General features: G+C 50.5%; 1 protein-coding gene across 3 annotated transcripts in view; it reads right to left on the bottom strand.

Annotated features, from left to right (window-relative positions):
• The window catches only part of RALY (RALY heterogeneous nuclear ribonucleoprotein), a 117396-nt gene extending 107284 nt beyond the window's left edge, over positions 1–10112 (bottom strand). Inside the window, exon 1 of one of the 3 annotated variants that reach the window (XM_032198318.1) lies at positions 10048–10112. The gene's annotated coding sequence lies outside the window, so the exon portion shown is untranslated. The other 2 variants (XM_032198315.1, XM_032198316.1) reach the window with 2 other exon arrangements.
• Between the last annotated feature and the right edge of the window lie 6838 nt (positions 10113–16950).

The following is a 16950-nucleotide window of genomic DNA, read 5'->3' on the forward strand; positions in this document are numbered from 1 at the left end:
AAGTGTCGCTATACCGAAAGCTACGTTTTCCAACACTTGAACTTCATCACTTTTAGCAGTTGAGACCTTCAAGCCAAAAGTCTTTGCTAGGGAAAGCCAACCTGAAGATCTGTGGGCAAAGCAATGGTCACTCGCCCACAACTAGAAGTCCTGATGAACGAGCAAGACTAACAAAATCTGCTCTCCTCCAGACTCTGGGGCTATCAGCAGCATCAGAACTCAGCCTTACCCCAATTATCTCCAATCTAACTCTGAATTTACACAAAAATAATAAAGGCTTTTTTGAGCTGCTGGAAGTCTCAGCCAAGCTCACTCCCCTTCATGGGCAAGCTTCATCCGAACTACTCTTAAATGACATTTATTGCCACAAAACTGTTCAAGTTCACTGGTTTCAGACAAAACCACCATTTCATTTCCTATGTAGATGCAGAGCAGAAAACAGCTTTCTTTACTCTCTTTCTTACAGTCAGAAAACAAGGATTTTACACCCTGCGTTTAGAACCAAGTCAGGTGAAAATTGCAAAACACTTCAGCGTCTCTATTTGCTTTGTAACCAGAATAGCTGAGAGACACCTGACAGCTCTGGGGACTCCACTTCTGTGCTCATGCATAAACCAGAGACAACAGCATGGCAAGATTTGTGCACGGCTCTGATCCCTGCCTTTATTTTTAAACTGGCACTGTCACCACTGCATCTCAGTTCACCTTCTGCCCGAAACAAATTGAACAGATTTCCCAGAGGGTCTCCTGACTCACCAATGCATTTTCCTTTTAAAGGTCAAAAAAATATGTAGTGACAATAGGGATTTCATTAGTTTCCTCTTAGTTTCTGTTGGTCAGCAGGGACTTAAGCAAAAATTGGTTGCACTCGGGAGCTTCCACAACAATGCACAGTTCATATTATATAGGATAAAGGGAAAGAGCAGTTGTAGGATACATCTCACCCCTTGATTGCCAGCTGAGCACAGCAAGAGAGCACTTAGCAAAGCAGACTCTACAGCAGAGATGTCAGTCCTGAGACACCTCCACACGCTCAGTTCACATATGTACACACCCAGAATAGGATTCCAGCCAGAATTCCTGCACAGGACATACAGAAATTTTGCTCCAATTTCCCTTTAAATGCTCCATCACTCCTCTTTTCCAAGCAACTTTAAATAATTCCACGTATTCCAGAGCTCATCTCCCGTGCTGGTGGCCTGGCACAACTCCTCCCCAACATCTAAGACCAATACTCCTAAATCCATGACTCAATGACAGCCAAGTCCATCGAGAGCTCTCCACCTCCTGATATTTACTGTTCAGTCGCAAGGATCTGCTCACCACTGAGAGGCCTCCAAGCGCTGGGTACTCATCCAGCTGCTTCAGAGTGCAGAACTTCATATTCGGTTTCGAGACCCTCAGGAGCCTGCAGTGCTTGTAGGCGCTTGTCATCTGCTGAAGGAAGGAACAACAGGTGCAGCCCTTCTTCCATTTCAAGTGTTTCTTGATAGTATTGTAGAGCAAGCAGATCAGCTTTAATACTAGAAATATCTCCCACACTGCACCGGATTACAAGGACATTCATACATCCACCTTCATCTACGCTGATCCTTGTCTGCTACTAGTTCAATTGTGGTTGCTCACAGGCTCATCTCATCTGGGAAACGTAATTCAGGGAGCAGAGTCTCCACAGAGAGAGCCTTGCAAAGTTCCCTCTTCAGCTGTAAAATAAACACTAGATCCCCGACGTATCTGTTTTTAAGGGATGCTTGGAGTCCCGTGGTGTCACACCTCCAGGTTCTCCTTCCACAAAGCTAGGAGTATCCTTCTTTGGGAAACAAAATTCTTGCATCCTTCACATGCCTTCAAGACAAAAACTGCCAAACATGCAAAAAACAACCAGGTGGGTTTAGGTCACCTACTGCGTGGACCAGTCAAACTACGATCAGAGGACAAAGCTCCAGCTGGGACATCAAGCCATGGCTTTGATACCTACTGATGTAACCCTAGGACAGCATCTTCCCTGGGACCACACACATCTGTCTCTGACCTGTGTCCATCGAAGCAAAAAGGAGACTCAGCTGTTTTAAAGGGCGCTAGACTGGGTTCCTCACATGCTTCTGTTAGGAAAGCTGCTTGTTTTCAACTCAATTTATCCTCCACCGACACAGCCTGAGTGAGAAAAGGTCAAGAAATACCAGAACAAGATTGGCTGGGGGGAGAGCAAGGCGGAAGGAGAGTGATTTGCGTTTTAATAACCCCTGCTGTAGAAACACAAGCTTCAGAGGTCGGGAAACAGGCTCTTTATTCAGAGCAAAGCAAGAGGCACCTGCTAGACACGCAGCGTAGAAACATTTAGTATTTTGAACCGTGAGGCTAATCTGATACGACGCTCCGTCATCCCTCGGTGCACAGCTTGCATTAATCTTTCAGCGGCGAGGCTCTGTCCCAGACCCGCAGCACGTGCAGAAGAGCACGCACCTCTCGCCCACAGCCCTGCCGGGGCTCTGCCCTCGAGCACGGCCCCGCCGGGGCTGGCACGGCGCTCCCCCCTCGCCGCAGAAAGGACGCGCTGTCAGGTTCGGTCTTGGCAAAGCAGCCAACACGCATCTGACCTACATAGAGCGCACAGATGCGAGCAGACACGCACAGCGCTCCCCAGGTTTTTAAGCAAAAAAAAAAAAAAAAAATTAAGCGCCACCTGCTTGGCCTGGAAAGCCACGTGAAAAAGAGGCAGCCGCGCAGAGAGAGGTTTCACCAGGTTGCAAGCTGGAGCTTGGTACCACCACCTCCCTCTTAATACACCTCAGTGGATATTTTTCATGATTGAGCTATCTGTTGTACCGAGACTGGAAGCACTGAGCAAGTCAGCTGTGAGGAGTGCCGCACACCCCCAGCTGCACTGACGACCACCTCAAAAACCCCTTCGGCCATCGAGCACCGCACAGAGCCCAGGTTCTGTCCTGGAGCTCCCATCCCTGCCCCTGCATGAGGACGTCATCCACCAAGTGACGTGCCTGGCCCCAGGGCAGCACCTGGGTGACCCTTTAGAAGGCTCGTTGTGTTAGGTGCCTGTTTCTGGACCAGTTTAATCTGGAGGTAAGAAGCAGATAAGCAGATGCAGCAGCACAAAACAAAATTAAGGCCACCGAGACAGAGCTGCCACATTCCTACGCTGGGAGGGCTTACAGCAGAGGTCACCTCCTCGCCAGCCACCGCCAAGGCTCGCAGAAATGACTGTACGCTCCTGGGCCAAGCGAAATGTCACACGCCAAGCATTGCTGAGACTCCCGTTCCCTGCGGGGTGCCAGCCCGAGGAGCCACAGGGTGAGGGGGGAGGCTGGGCTGGGGCAGCCAGAACACCCCCACCGCCCCCCCAGGTCAGGTTCTGGAGGCAGGGGTGCGGAAGGAGGGCTGAGAGAGACCCACAGACCTTGAGAGGCTGAACCATGAGCACGGGGCCTGGCGCTGCTCCCAGCCCTGCCACCACCACGGTCCGTCCATGTACGTGCTCCCGTCTGTATGTGCTCAGAGCATAAATTCTGGAGCCACGGCTGCTGGTTGTAGGCACAGATCTTCAGGCACTGTTGTACTGTGTGGTAGGACACCTACACAAGGCCTCCAGACCGCTGGTATCTGCTCAGTTCCCCTCCAGGAAGGGAAAAGAACCACATGGGGTTGTTTTTTTTGGGGGGGAGGGTGGCAGGGAACCTTACCATTTGCTTCCTGGTCTCCTTTGTTCCTACTGGATGACCTCAAGTAGAAATAAAGTTCAAGGAATAAACTAGAACAAGCAGACTAATCAGTTCGCATTTATTTCATCAGCTGGTCTTTAGCCTACTTGCTAGAGACTTCCCTTGCTCATGACAGTGAGGCTCTGGAGGCAAAACGAAGAGAGAAATTTTAGGGTCAGAAAAACCCAGACTTACTGCCTCCTGCCATCTGGAATTTTAAAAGCCAGCCCCCAGAAGCAGAAGTCCTCGCTGTGTTCAGGCACCTCCCCAGCATGAGCCTGCTTCTGGCAGGACAGGACACCACCACAGGGCCTGTGCTTCCAGAAGTGTTTTCTCCTCAGGCATCCATTTACCAGATCTAACACTGCTTTCCATCGTGGCACATTCCCATCGTTGTCCTGGGTCACAGACACACTTGGCAATACCACCCTTCTCTCATGACCACAATAAAATAAAAAGCAGATCTGTATTTATCACATTGCATGGGCTGCTGCATTTCATCCCAAAACATGACAAGTTCCCAACCTGAGCAGCTTGGCAGGACACAAAGCTTATCCCACCCCCTTTTTTAGGGCTTCTGGAGAAAAGGCTTTGAGTAATCACACACTGTGTACTCCCTACACATGCCAAAGATCAGCAACCCAGCTGTGAAGACTTGGGGCAAACAATAAATCACCCGCACTCCTCGGTGGGCCAGAGCCTCCGACTTGCAAAGCCACAATCCCATGCACCGCTCCCCCACAACAAGCTATAACAGATAGACGTTTACACTATACATAGGGCTAAAATCTATCAATTCTGAGGTCATGAGCACAGTGTTTTTCCCTCTTGCAAATCAGTACTTGAACAGACATGTATCATCAGCAAGAAGCACAAAAAAGTGGAGAGCGATACGACATCTGCAAATTGAAATGATAATAAAGGCAATGAATGCAGAGGAAAGCCTGAAACACCACTTCACAAGCTGCCCTCCTCGGCTGCTCAGGCTGTCAAACCCACCCCTCTGCTCCGAGCTGTCCAGAAGCTCCTCTCACTGTCATTTTGAGACATGGGATGGGAGCAAAGATGAGCATGCACCTGCATGACAAGTCAGCAATGCACTCCCTCCAGCTGAGGTCAGGGAAGACACTATGAGAAAAAAAAAAAAGTACCTGTGTGCACGAAGTAGCCACCAGAAGCAGGCTACGCAATGATTAATTAAATCTTGTTTCTGTTCAGCTGTAGCTTCTGGGCTTTTCCACACTGAATTAGCCCCCTCTACCATCTTCTGTTTTTTACAGCACACCTTGCTGTGGTGGGACGTTTCACCCCAGCCCACCACACATGTGGCAGGGCTCGAGAGAGAAAGGAAGGCAGGGGCTGGAAATTCTCCAGACAATAAACAAAGCAGCCCACGCTGCCGGGCACGCAGCGCCATGGGGCAGCACGGAGCAGCAGCAGCAGCCCCATCACTGCCACAAGCGGGGAGCCAAGGACATGGAGGTGGGACCCAGCCCACCAGCTGGAGCACCAGCAGATTTTGCTGTGAAATAAAGAAGCGCTGTGGCCTTCTGTTTTCCCCCAGCCACTGCTGCTTTTCAGATTTACAGGTTCAGAGGCTGTGCTGGAAGGGGAACTCAGGAGAGGCTGGAGCAGCAGCACTGCCTGGCTTATACTTGGGCTGAAAGCACCTCGTTCACCAGGAGTACGTACACAGCCTGTTCATTCGGAGAGATGAGGCAATTTAAGACAGGTTTTGTAGCATTTGCCAACAAAAGATGAAGGACTATCCGGGTGAACAGCATTCACGTCCATCTTCAAAGTGATGAGCTGCCAAAAACAAACATGCAAACAGGGCCCAGGAGCAGGGGTAAAAGCTGAAAAATAAATTGCTTTTTTTCCTATGCAAACAGAAGGCAGCTAATAGCTCGGTGCACGGAGGCTGAGCCCTCTCCGCTCGTCGTACAAGCAGGGCAAGAGACCGTGTTTAATTTCTTCCTCACAATAACTTTAATTAAAATCATCTAAGCCCTTCCTATCCCTCTCCTACCACAAGGTGTGGTTCTGCTCACAGGAGGTATTAGCAAACCCCGGCTTATTAACGCACACTCCCTGAAAACGCTGTTTGCACTGCAATAAAACGGCTGGGGAGCCCATCTGCAGGCAAGCACTCTGCTCCTAATTACGAGCCAAGAAGTCCAGTGCCTACTTCTGATGTACATCCATTGCAACAGTCATTCCCCATGTGCCTGTGAAGCTGTTCTCCAGTATGAGCTTCACAGGGCATCCTTCAGCAGACTTCACCTTCAGAAGCTTCTCTTCACCAGCCTATGCCCCGTGGGTGCCGAGATAACTACTGGAGGTAAAACACGCACCCTGGCTGCATGAGATGAGCTGCACCAGAGCTCCTCCAGGAGTTTTATAGGCAAAGAAGTTCCCAAACCAGCTCTACATTCTCACTCCTCTTGTGATGTAATCTGCGGTGAGAGCTCCTGTGCCTGCATGGAAACTCGCTGCAAGGGTGTGGGGAGGTGGCGAGAACACACCGGACCTTCCAACCCATCCCTAGTGCAGCTGGGACACACACAGGCCAAAGCTTCACTGCCCTGCTGAAATGAGCGAGCACAAATCACGCAACAGAGCAAGCCTGGTAGCAAGAGCAAAGAGAATGAAGCCTCAGTTGCTGGAGAGGCTCAGAAGGATTTTCACAGAGCTTACAGCTCTCACCAGCCCTCGACAGCAGCCCTGCAGCACCTTCCTCTGCAAGGTGCCCATCCCTGGGCACTGGGACATGCGGCTGGGGATGCAGCACCGTGCTCTGGGGCACCTGAGCACAGCTGGGAGCCACCGAGGGTCGAGGGGGCCCCACTCCCTGGGGAAGCTGCCCCATGCCTGGCACCCAGCACCTGCAGCGCGCTTCCCCTGACCCAGAGCAGAGGGATGCTTGCTGCCACGCAGTCCCACACAGCCAAGGGCCAAATGCTGGCACTGGACAGCCCTCGCTTCTCCAAGGCACTCGGCTTCATCTACAAGCTGCGGTCAAACAGAGCCCTCACCACGGCACCTGCACCATGCAGCTGGCAGAAGCAGCAGGTCCCATGTCCTAAAGCAGCATTTTCCCCCTCACAAATGCTCTTAGAGCATCTTTCCAGAAGAATTCACTCAAGGCAGGATAAAAGCATGAGGTTTAAGCAGTCTTGTAAAGGCACTGGGAGCCCAGGTGAGGAGCACCAGCTTCCCATCCCTACCTTGCGTCCGCTCCAGTCTGCTCCCCAGCTCAGCAATCCGCGCACCAATACAGATTACACTGCTGATCCACTCCCAGCTTCCACAGCAAGCGGCCACTGCCCTCATTTCGTCAAAATATCTTTTCTTGGCAGAACTGCCACCCGTATTTCCACACCCTGCTGCCACCAGAAGGCAGGCCCCGTGCAGAGGGCTGTCCTCCCCCGGGGGTGGCGGGCACAGCGGGAAGACACCGCAGGGGACACACGGCTCCAGCCGGTCTGTCCGTCCCCCAGCCTGCAGCAGCAGCCAGAAGACAGGTTCATATTTTTTCCTACCATGGCCACATTTGTCAAAACACAACCTGCTTGCAAAAGCCCCAGATGAACCATGTCCCACCTCCCACTGCTCCGCGCCATCCCACGGGGCAGCCGACGCCGCAGACTTCACCTGGGAATTGCTGCGTTCATGCGGCCGCAGCCCGGAGGCGCCCATGCCATTCACCTCGTTCCTCTTCTCTACGAACAAACTGACACCGTGTTTCTATTTTAAAAACTGACTTTTCAGATAAAAAAAAAAAAAAAAAAAAAAAAGACTGTTGTGCAACATGACTGGTAGAGGCTGCAAACGGATACGTTCAGTGAAGGAAGCGCTCTGCTGCAGAGGTGGGAACGCTGCTGGAGCCTGGCACCCTGCCTGTTAGCACAGGCCCCCCAAAATCAGTGGGAGAACCTGCCCCACAAAGCCAAGGCTGAGTCCTGCCTCACGCATGGCTTTCTACACATTGCAAAGGTTTATTTTAAAAAAGTGCATTCCCGTGAGGTGCTGCAAGAGCAGGACCCACCCTCTCCCATGGAAGCAGCAGCTGCCTTTCCAGCAGAGCTGGTGCACCCACTCCGGGCCCTCCCACGCAGGAAGATCCGAGCGCCCTCAGTGAGGGGAGCAAACAGGACTGTTTGTGTTGAACAGTGCCACACGAGAGCCAAGAGATGACTCACACCGCCCGTATAGCCTTTCCCTGGGCATCCAGAACAAAGCAAGGCAGGGCAACAGAAGTCGGAGGGTGAGGTTAATTCCCACAGTGTCTCCTCTAGCTTTGGACCATGTTAACAGGGTAAATGCTGCTTCCTTAAGGTTTCCCAAAGACAAAACCTGTTCTCATTTTACTTGGGAAAAATAAGTCATCATCAACACTGGCAGTGCTTCTTAAATGAGAGGGACCTTGCTGAGAGCTTGCAGAACTACAGATTGCAGGCAGTCTGCTTTCTCACATCCAGGCTGGGGCATCCTCCGTGGTACCCTCCGCGTAGCTTCTGCTGTTTGCCTGCAGCCCAGCAACCCTGGGATGCCAACTGCAATTGCTTTCAGCTGCAAGGAACACCACTAGCCACAAGAAAAGCTTAAGACCTCCCATTAGCATGCATACTTCTCGTTTCCATGCAAACTGTGGATTTCCTAGGATGTGCAAAGAAAAGCAGTCTTTGCCCATTGTTACCAGCCTTTGCCTTGAAAATTCCAGTATTTCAGATGCAAAACCGGAGACTTGCATGCAGGTGTTAATTCCCCAGAACAGGGCTTTTGTGTCAATCTCTGCCCCGGTGTCACCTCCACTCTGCCTTTTGTAAAGTACATACAATTAATTTTATAACCGAGATGCAGCTGCAGACACCTGACCTGCTAATTAAATACACACTCACAGAGGAAAAGCACTAAAGAACATTACTCACTTGAATTGAGCTGAAACAGGTAGACAGGGACTGGTGGCAAAAATAAAAATAGACCCTGTTCACACTCCTGCGAGGAAGGCAGCAGCGTTTTGTGCACAACAGCAAAATCAACTTAAACACAAATGACAACTTCTGAAAGCCTCTGCTTTGGATTCATCCTTGACATTTTTCTAGGCCAGCTGGAAAACAAAAGCTTTGTCTTCTTAAAATGCAATTGCCTGAGGCACCTCTAAAAAAAGTGACATAACTCAGGTCTGAAAAATGCCTCCTGGGTTTCAGATTCTCCTAAGAGCCTCTTTGCTGTTCAGCTTGATTCAGATCAGAGTTCACGCTGATTACCCACATCAGCAGGAACTCTGCAGATTTAGCCTTGGCTACAAACACAGGTATAAAAAATAAAACCTAAACATGTGCTTTACGCCGTATAATAAAAATTGTACAATTATATAAAAAATAATAAAAAACTCGTTATTGATCTGAATGATTCCTCCCTCCCTCCCTGTACACCAGCAGGTTCCTGAATTTCGAAGCAATCCCCGATAAGCGTTTATTCTGAAGTTACCTCCGTTCCGTCTGTTTCCTCCTAGCGTGTTTCCCAGGCATTTTTAACCTTCCCATCGCAAACCTCAGCCCACGACCTGAAGGAATCGTACCTTGACCCGAGGTTTAACCCCTCGCTTCTCCCCCAGCCCCCCTTGTCCCAGTAACTGGAAGCAAAGCCTTCATGCCCCTGCCGAGCCCCGAGCCGGGCAGGACGGTAACTCAGCGGGAAGGGAAAACACCCGCAGCCCCTTCCAGGCACAGCACCGTCCTTCCCACACGCGGGCAGCCCGGCGGCACCTGCTGCAGCATCCCCCCAAATTTCCCCCCCGATACCGGGCACGGCAAACCCGGGGCGCTCCGCGGCTCCCCCGGGAGCGCTCGGGACGGGCGCGGCGGCTCTGCCGGGACGCGCTCGGGGCCGGGTTTTGGGGCAGGATCGGTCCCAGGGCTCGCCCCAGGGGGGCTCAGACCTCTCTGCACGGCCCCAGCCAGCCGCACGGAGCAGGGGTCCGCGACCACCGGGGCTCCCGGGGACCCCCCTCCTGCCACGGAGCCGCCCCCGAGCCCGTCCCCGGCCCCTCCGGACAGGAGCGGGAGGCGCCGGCCCCGGGAGGCTCCCCCCTGCCGCTGCTTCGCCCCGGGGCACCGGGGGGCAGCGCGGAGCCCGGGCCGAGCCCCGGCAGCGCCCAGCTCCCTCCCGCCGCGCCTCCCGGCGATTCCCGTTAAACGCAGGATTAAGGGAAAAAACCCCAAATGAGAGAGTAAAAAGAAACGACCACGGACCAAAAGGAATTAACGCGGGGGGAGGCTTAAAGGAGGGGAGAAGAAAAGCGGAGCCCACCGGGAGCCCGACTCACGCGCAGCGCCACGCCGGCTCCGGCCGCTCCCGGGCACGCCGCGCCCCGCAGCACCCGCGGGCGGCGGAGCCCCGCCCCTCGCTGCAGCCCCCGCCCCTCTTCGGAAAAACCACGCCCCCTTTCTCCCCCGCCCCGCCCCTCCAGCCGACCGTACCACAGCGGCGCGGCGGGGGGGGGCGCTGAGCAACGCCAGCCTCTGCTGCCTGCCCTGCCCCGCCTCGCCCCGCTCCGCCACCATGGCGCTGTTTCTATCACGACACAGACGCGCTGTCGGGACACGGACGAGGGAAAGCGGCGCTCGCCCCGCGCCGCCACCTCCGCCCTCCCGCTCTCCTCTCCCCGCAGACGGCGCGATGGGAGAGTCCGGCGGGAGGGGCGGGAGAGGCGCTGAGGGGAGGCGGTGGCTGAGGCGGGGCTGAGGAGCGGCGCCTCCCCCGGCAGCCGCGCGGCCCCGAACCCCGCCGGGCCCCGGCCGTTAGAGAGCGGCGGGGCCCCTGGGAGTGGGCACCGGGCCCGCTGAGCCCCCGAGCAGTGTCCCCAAGCACCACAGCCCCGCCTCACGCAGCCCCGGGGACGGGGACCCCCCCGCCGCCCCGTGAGGCGCTGCCTCGCGTCACTGCCCCTGGCGTGACGGGGCTGGCGCCTCAGCCCCTCTCGCCCCCCGGGAGAAGAGGCGGGCACCGGCCTCCTGCCGCGCCGAGTGGGTGTTCAAATGCTCGATTCTGCTTAAATGTGAGAAAAAAGTTGGCGGTGAGGGTGACGGAGCTGCCCAGGGGGCTGTGGCGTCTCCTCTCATCCAAACCCCGCCTGGGCGCCTCCCTGTGTGACCCGCTCTGGGTTCGCCACCGCCCGGTGTCGGGGCATCCAGCTTTTAGACCAAAACTCACCACACAAAAAGCCCCCGTAACATCTTTAAGCTTCTGCAAAAGCAGGTGCTGTTCGTACTAGTCCAGAGTTAAGTTTGCATCCAAACCAGCTTTACCCCATTTTTCTTTAAAGTCCTGTTTATTGTTGCTTTACAATCACTTTAAAGTCTAAGGGGGGGCAGCAGTACAAAAACATCTTTCATTATTTATTAAGGACAAACGATGCAGGGGTTCTGGAGGAGAATGGAAAGTACACATCCTTTCCTGCACTTAAAACAATTATTTCTTATTAATAACCCTGCAGAAAGGTGTCCCACGGAGAGCTGCAGGTTGGATGCTTTTGAAGTTAAGCCTCTTGATCACAAAAAGAATTGCTCTTCCCCTGTGTCGTTCCTAAGCAAAGATCCTGGGAAATGTTTTGGATTGTCACTTTTATTTTTTAAAAAGATGTAGGTCTTTGTTTGGGGTCTGTCCCTGTCATGGGGTGGAAAAGTAACGTAGGGGTAATTACAGAAGTTGAGGCCTCTCATGAGGAAAAAGAAAAGCTACGGCACAGTAAAGCAAACCCAGAGCAGATCTGGGAAGAGGATCAAGGATCCGCAGAACCCCAGGAGAGTTCAGGTTGGCAGGGACCCTGGAGGGCTCAGCTGGGTGTCTCTGAACTTACCCCAGTTTAGCACCATGTCTCGCGCCCCGGTGGGTCCTTGTGGCACGAGCTGTGCCAGACGTGGCTGGTACGTGCCAGTGAGATTCCCGTTCCTCCAGCCCATGCACACCCTGCTCAGTGGCAACCATACTCTCGAGCACCTGCGAACTCCTCTTTGGTATTCCCTGCAATCTGTTGCATTTTATCTCCTCCTTAGGTTATCACTAGGGCTGTTAGGACACATCCCTGGAAGACTGCTGAGAAACACTCCTTGTAACTGGCCTCCAGGTAGGGCACAACCCACCCTGACCCCTTTGGAGCCCAAGCACCCACCTCATTTCTCAGTGCTGTACAAAGCCTCCATCTAGCCCCAGGTTGGATGCCAGGATGCTGTAGGAGACTGTGTCAAAATCATCGCTGGCCCCAAGGTGGCAAGTCTTCCTGTGAGACCTTTCTTCAGCTCCTAATTGGACAGTGGTTCCCTGGAAAGGAGGCAACTGTTCCTGTTTATCAGCATAGATTGCTTGCCCAGGACACTGAGTGTCTGGTTATGAACCTTTCAGACATTTAACCCTCCCACCCCTTTCTTCCCATAGCCCTGATTTCAATCTCCTACATTTGATTCTTGTGCTGGGAGATAGAGAAATGCCAGTGCTTTGCTTTCCTTCCCTTTTTTCTCTGTTTTTTAATGAATTTTTCATTTTGTTCCACCAGTACAGAAAGAATAACAATGAAGCAACAGTGTCAACACAGAAAAAAAATTCTCCAAAGTCACACCGTGGCCAATCTGAAGAAACAGTAATAGATTTTATGAATCCCACTAAAGAGAATAGTTAGTGGAGGAGGCTAGGGGTGCCTCTCAAAAGGTCCTAAGTTATTTGTACTTTCCACACCATGAAGCCCTGTTATAAGCAGCTATTTGAAGAAAGAGCAAAAATGATCATTCTGCAAAAGGGGTTTTCTAATAAAAGAAGAACAAAAATATACATGTGCTTTATGATGTTTAAAAAGAAAACAGTTTGTCTAAAAAGGCAGCTCTTTCCTGCTTGCTCTGGGTGCCGGGATGGATGCTTGCAGGGGCTGAGGATCACAGCTGGACTGAATGGGCTTTGGATTTTGTCTACACTCGCAGTCCTGCTGTAGTCACGCTTCACAGAGTCTGCCCTAGTGACGGGTATGCCTCCAAGTGTGAACAAGATTCTCTTTTTATATGGCTTTTATTTTTTATTTTTTTTTCCAGGAGGCGTTAACACCAATTTATGAGCTCAGTGGGATGACAGAGACGGGTGAGCAGCACTGACCTTGGAACTTACCGCTGTCAGATTTCTTTTTCCACCCCGTCTCAAAGTCACTCTAAAAGCAATAAAAGGATGTTGGAAGGGGGGAGCTGGGGCTCATCTAACTTTGTGTTAACAGAGAAAAACTCTGTGGACACAGACGCAAAAAGCAGATGACTCTTGCATGGCTCTGCTATATGCGCACAGCTGCCCTCATGGGGAAGGGACACACATTTTGGGTCAGTCCTGCACAATGCTGCTGCCACGAGTGCAGGAACGCCCGTGCAATATGGCATTATTACTGGCATTATTTTTTGTTCCTGTGTACACACCGTGTATATCCAAGTGTTTTTCCTTCCAGGAACTATACACTACATGCGGCTGAAGATGGTCTGAAAACAAAACCTGTGCTTATTTTTATGTTTTCTTACTGTCGTCAAAGATACGCTCTTAAACAGTTGCTCCACCTCACCCATGACATGCACCAACTCATAAGGTGTGAACGTGAGAGCAGGAGCAGGATTCTCTCTAAAAAGAAAAAGAAACAATTAACATGGTGGGGAGTGGGGAGCAAATAATATTACTTCCAAGGATCATTCAAAATGAATCTCTTTGCCTGGACTTTGGAGGTTAAACAATTGAGCTGAGAACATTTCCTTCTTAAAAACATAACACAAGGTGCTTTTTGGCCCAGAAATGCTGCTCAGCTCTGATACTGGTAACTGTTTATGAGTGAAGGTGACTGGTTTAAAGGGTTGTGCCGAGGGAAGGGAGCAGTGGCACATGGCAAACTCCTGCCCAGGTCGCACTACTCCTCCCCTGGATGCTGTTTGGGCACAAGCACCAATAAATCTGTGACCAGGATGGGTATCAGCAGCATTTCTGGAACTGACATTTCCCATGTTTGGTTCAAGTGCCTGACAAATGACAGGGCATAGAAGCGCACGAACAGTAATGACTAAATCTTTTCTTAATAGTCTTTCATTATTAACTGTCTCCGGATTTATTCATCACTCAGTGCAGGAGAGAGCAAGCCAGACACGATGCTGGTGTGAACCCAGGCAAAGTTTCTGACTTTACTGGAGCTGTCTGATTTCCATCAGTGCAAATCTGACCTTGCTGTTTGCTTCTCTTCCATTGCCTTCGCTGCCTGCAGAGGAACACTGCCCAGATGATGCTCTCACCTCCTGCTGGCTCATGGCTGCCCGGTCCCTCTCTGTCCCTCTGCGCTGCCCCAAGCTGCTCTGGAGAAAAGTGGGGCACTGGTGCTCTCTAGTCAGTAGCTAGGAAAGAAGAGCACTGAGGTGCTGGATAATCCCCATCAGTGTGCTGCCCTCGGCCTTTTCCATGCTCTAGGAAAGGAATGTGAATGTGCTGGATGAGGCTTTATTTTCCAGCACTTTAAAGTGAGAAATCAGAAATTTTGGGGGCAGTGGATAAAAGAGGAGGAACCTGACAGAGGAGGTAGGGTGCTAAAACCTATGGCCAGCAATCCCACTAACTGCAAAAGCCTGTGCTGATGCTTTGCAAACTGGTACAGCAGCAAGGAGACAGCAGTACAGAGCAGCTCAGGGCAATATACGTCTGCCCCAGTGCAAAACCCAGCACCCCCAGGCAGCACCTCACAAACTATGCGATGCTTGCACCCACTCTAAGTGTGGGATCACTTTTCTAGGCGGACCTTAGTTTATGTTTCCCTTAGCACTTCTGCTTAAAAAGGACAGCTTCTGCTGAAGTTCCCACCCTGGAGTTCCCTTTCTTAGTTGGACCACGTCCACTTCTCAGAGACCTGCTGTCATTTGGTGCCCAGCTGGAATCCCACTGAAATGCTTTAATTAAAATGGACATTAAGAGCTCACTTTTTCAAGCCAAAGAACATTAGGAGGAATTTAAATGAAGAGGTTTTTAAATCTATGGCATTTGTTCTAATGAGAAAACACTTTCTAATCCTGAGTGTTTCCTAATTCAAAACAGATTGCAAAAGCTGTAAGTGAAAACAATTTTTTTCTTTAAATAATAAAAAAAAAAGTCCTGTAATTAGTAGACCTAACTGGCAAATAAGATTCATTTTTTCCCTACAGCTTCCACATCAGCTTGAAAGCAGGCAGTGAAAAGCAATGTGTGGGTGCGCCCACACGTATGCATTTTCTCTTAGGACAGGTAACAGAACTCACAGAAATTGCCATCGCATCAATCCCAGCATCAGAGGAGGAAACTATTATGCAGGATGCAGAGCTCTCCTGGTCCACATAATGAAAGGCATATTGCTGCCGCTGTATGCTGAATGCTGAGGAAGAGCAGGGAAACAATCTGTTTGCAACAGAGGAAAAACACTTCCAGTAATTTGTTGGAGCAGGACTACTTTCATCTGAAAACACCAAGATAATGAAATGTAAAATAACAGCAGAAAGAAAAGTGTGAGACCTCAAATGATGGTGACTTGGGGATCAAGTAAACCATTTCAGTGTTGTTACAGAGATGCTAGGGAGGTGAAATACAATCCCTTTCTTCATGGTCTATTTTTTAAATCATAATCCTTCCCCTGTTCTGTTTATTTTTATTATTATTTTTTATTTTGGTTTGTTTTTTGTTTTGTCAGCCTGCTGTATTTTCTGACCTTCTAGGGCTGGGGCCCATCTCCCTCTTGTTCATTTCAGTGCATAGCGCAGCACTGAATGGATTTTGTTGATGACAGAGTACTGAGAATAAACAATAGGAGTAAACTATTTTTGGTAGCTTGCAAATACAAAGGGAAGGAGAGAAGGCAAGCAACCAACCTACTTACTTGGGAAAATTGTTGTCTGCTTATTTTTCTGTACATTTCACAAATGAAAATCCTGAGCAGGGGAAGCTGAGGCGACCTGCCTCTCCCTTGGCTGCCTTTTATCTGTGTATTTCAACCTCAGCATAAAGCAGTAAGGCAGAAAACGTGCTGGATACTTACTACTATATGGGGAACACCAGTCATCCATGGTCCATAAGGACTTTCTCCTTTTCCCTAGGAATGAAATACTTGAATGTACCAGCAGAAATCCTTAAAATATCATAAATTAATCAGTTCTCCCAGTCTCTGCTATGCTGGGACAGCAAACTCACATTGTGACAGCTTGTCCTGTTCTCTCCTTTGGGTCCTCACTTCCACATTTTAATGCCCTGTGACCAGAGGCAATGCAGGGCTATTTCACGTGCAGCACATCTCCTCTGCGCTATAGCCTGGGGATTTCTGAATGAAGGCAAAGTGTTCTGGGGTACTCAGCAGAGGAGAGATGCATCAGCCTGAATCCAGTTTCCCACCTCCTTCAGATTTTGCAGAAGCTGGCTCCAGATTTAATTCCCTGGCAGTCTTATTTCTCTAATGGCAAAACCAAAAATCTGTTTCTAAAAAGCCACATCTTGAAGCCTGGATGAGGTGTGAAGTTTGTGGCAGGTATCCACCTTTGGTTCAATACACAATGTTACCTTCATTAACAAAGAAAGAAGTTGCATACAATATTACCCAGGCCTGGCTGGCTGTTGCTATTGAATGGATGTCAGTGCCAGTGGCTCAGACGGACTGCCCTTCTGTTGCTTCTGGCTGGTTTGGTGTAAATTCACTAGCATAAAAGGCAGAGATGTTCCCAGAAACACCTACTTTTAAGTGTGTATCTGTAACTTTCTTAAAGTGGCTCTGAATTCATCCTACTGAGTATTCACTTTGGAAATACGGAACATGTTACCTGCAAGTCCAATTAAAACAACTTTGGTTTTAAAATTTGGATACTCAGACACCTTTTTTAAAGAACAATCTTTTGTTGGCTTAAATGGGAAAGAATTAACAAATTTCAAGGGACTGATACTCATTTACGACAACCAATGACTCAACCTACATCTTACTCAGTAAATCGCCTCAAACACTGTGGAAAAAGATGGAACTGTTCTGGAACATCTGCAAAGAAAGAGACAGAAAAAGTGTCTCCTAATTCAGTAGGAATTAATTCACTGGAAGTATGGGGCTCCTTAATTTTTGGATGCCCAATCAAGCACCTCCAGTCATTTTACAGCTTTGAAAATAGATCTCTTAACCCTGACTGTCCCCTCTGAAAGCCCATCTATATCCCCAGGCAGCTCTACTGCT

The sequence above is a fragment of the Aythya fuligula genome, chromosome 16 (assembly GCF_009819795.1).
Source record: "Aythya fuligula isolate bAytFul2 chromosome 16, bAytFul2.pri, whole genome shotgun sequence".
Classification (NCBI taxonomy): Eukaryota; Metazoa; Chordata; class Aves; order Anseriformes; family Anatidae; genus Aythya; species Aythya fuligula.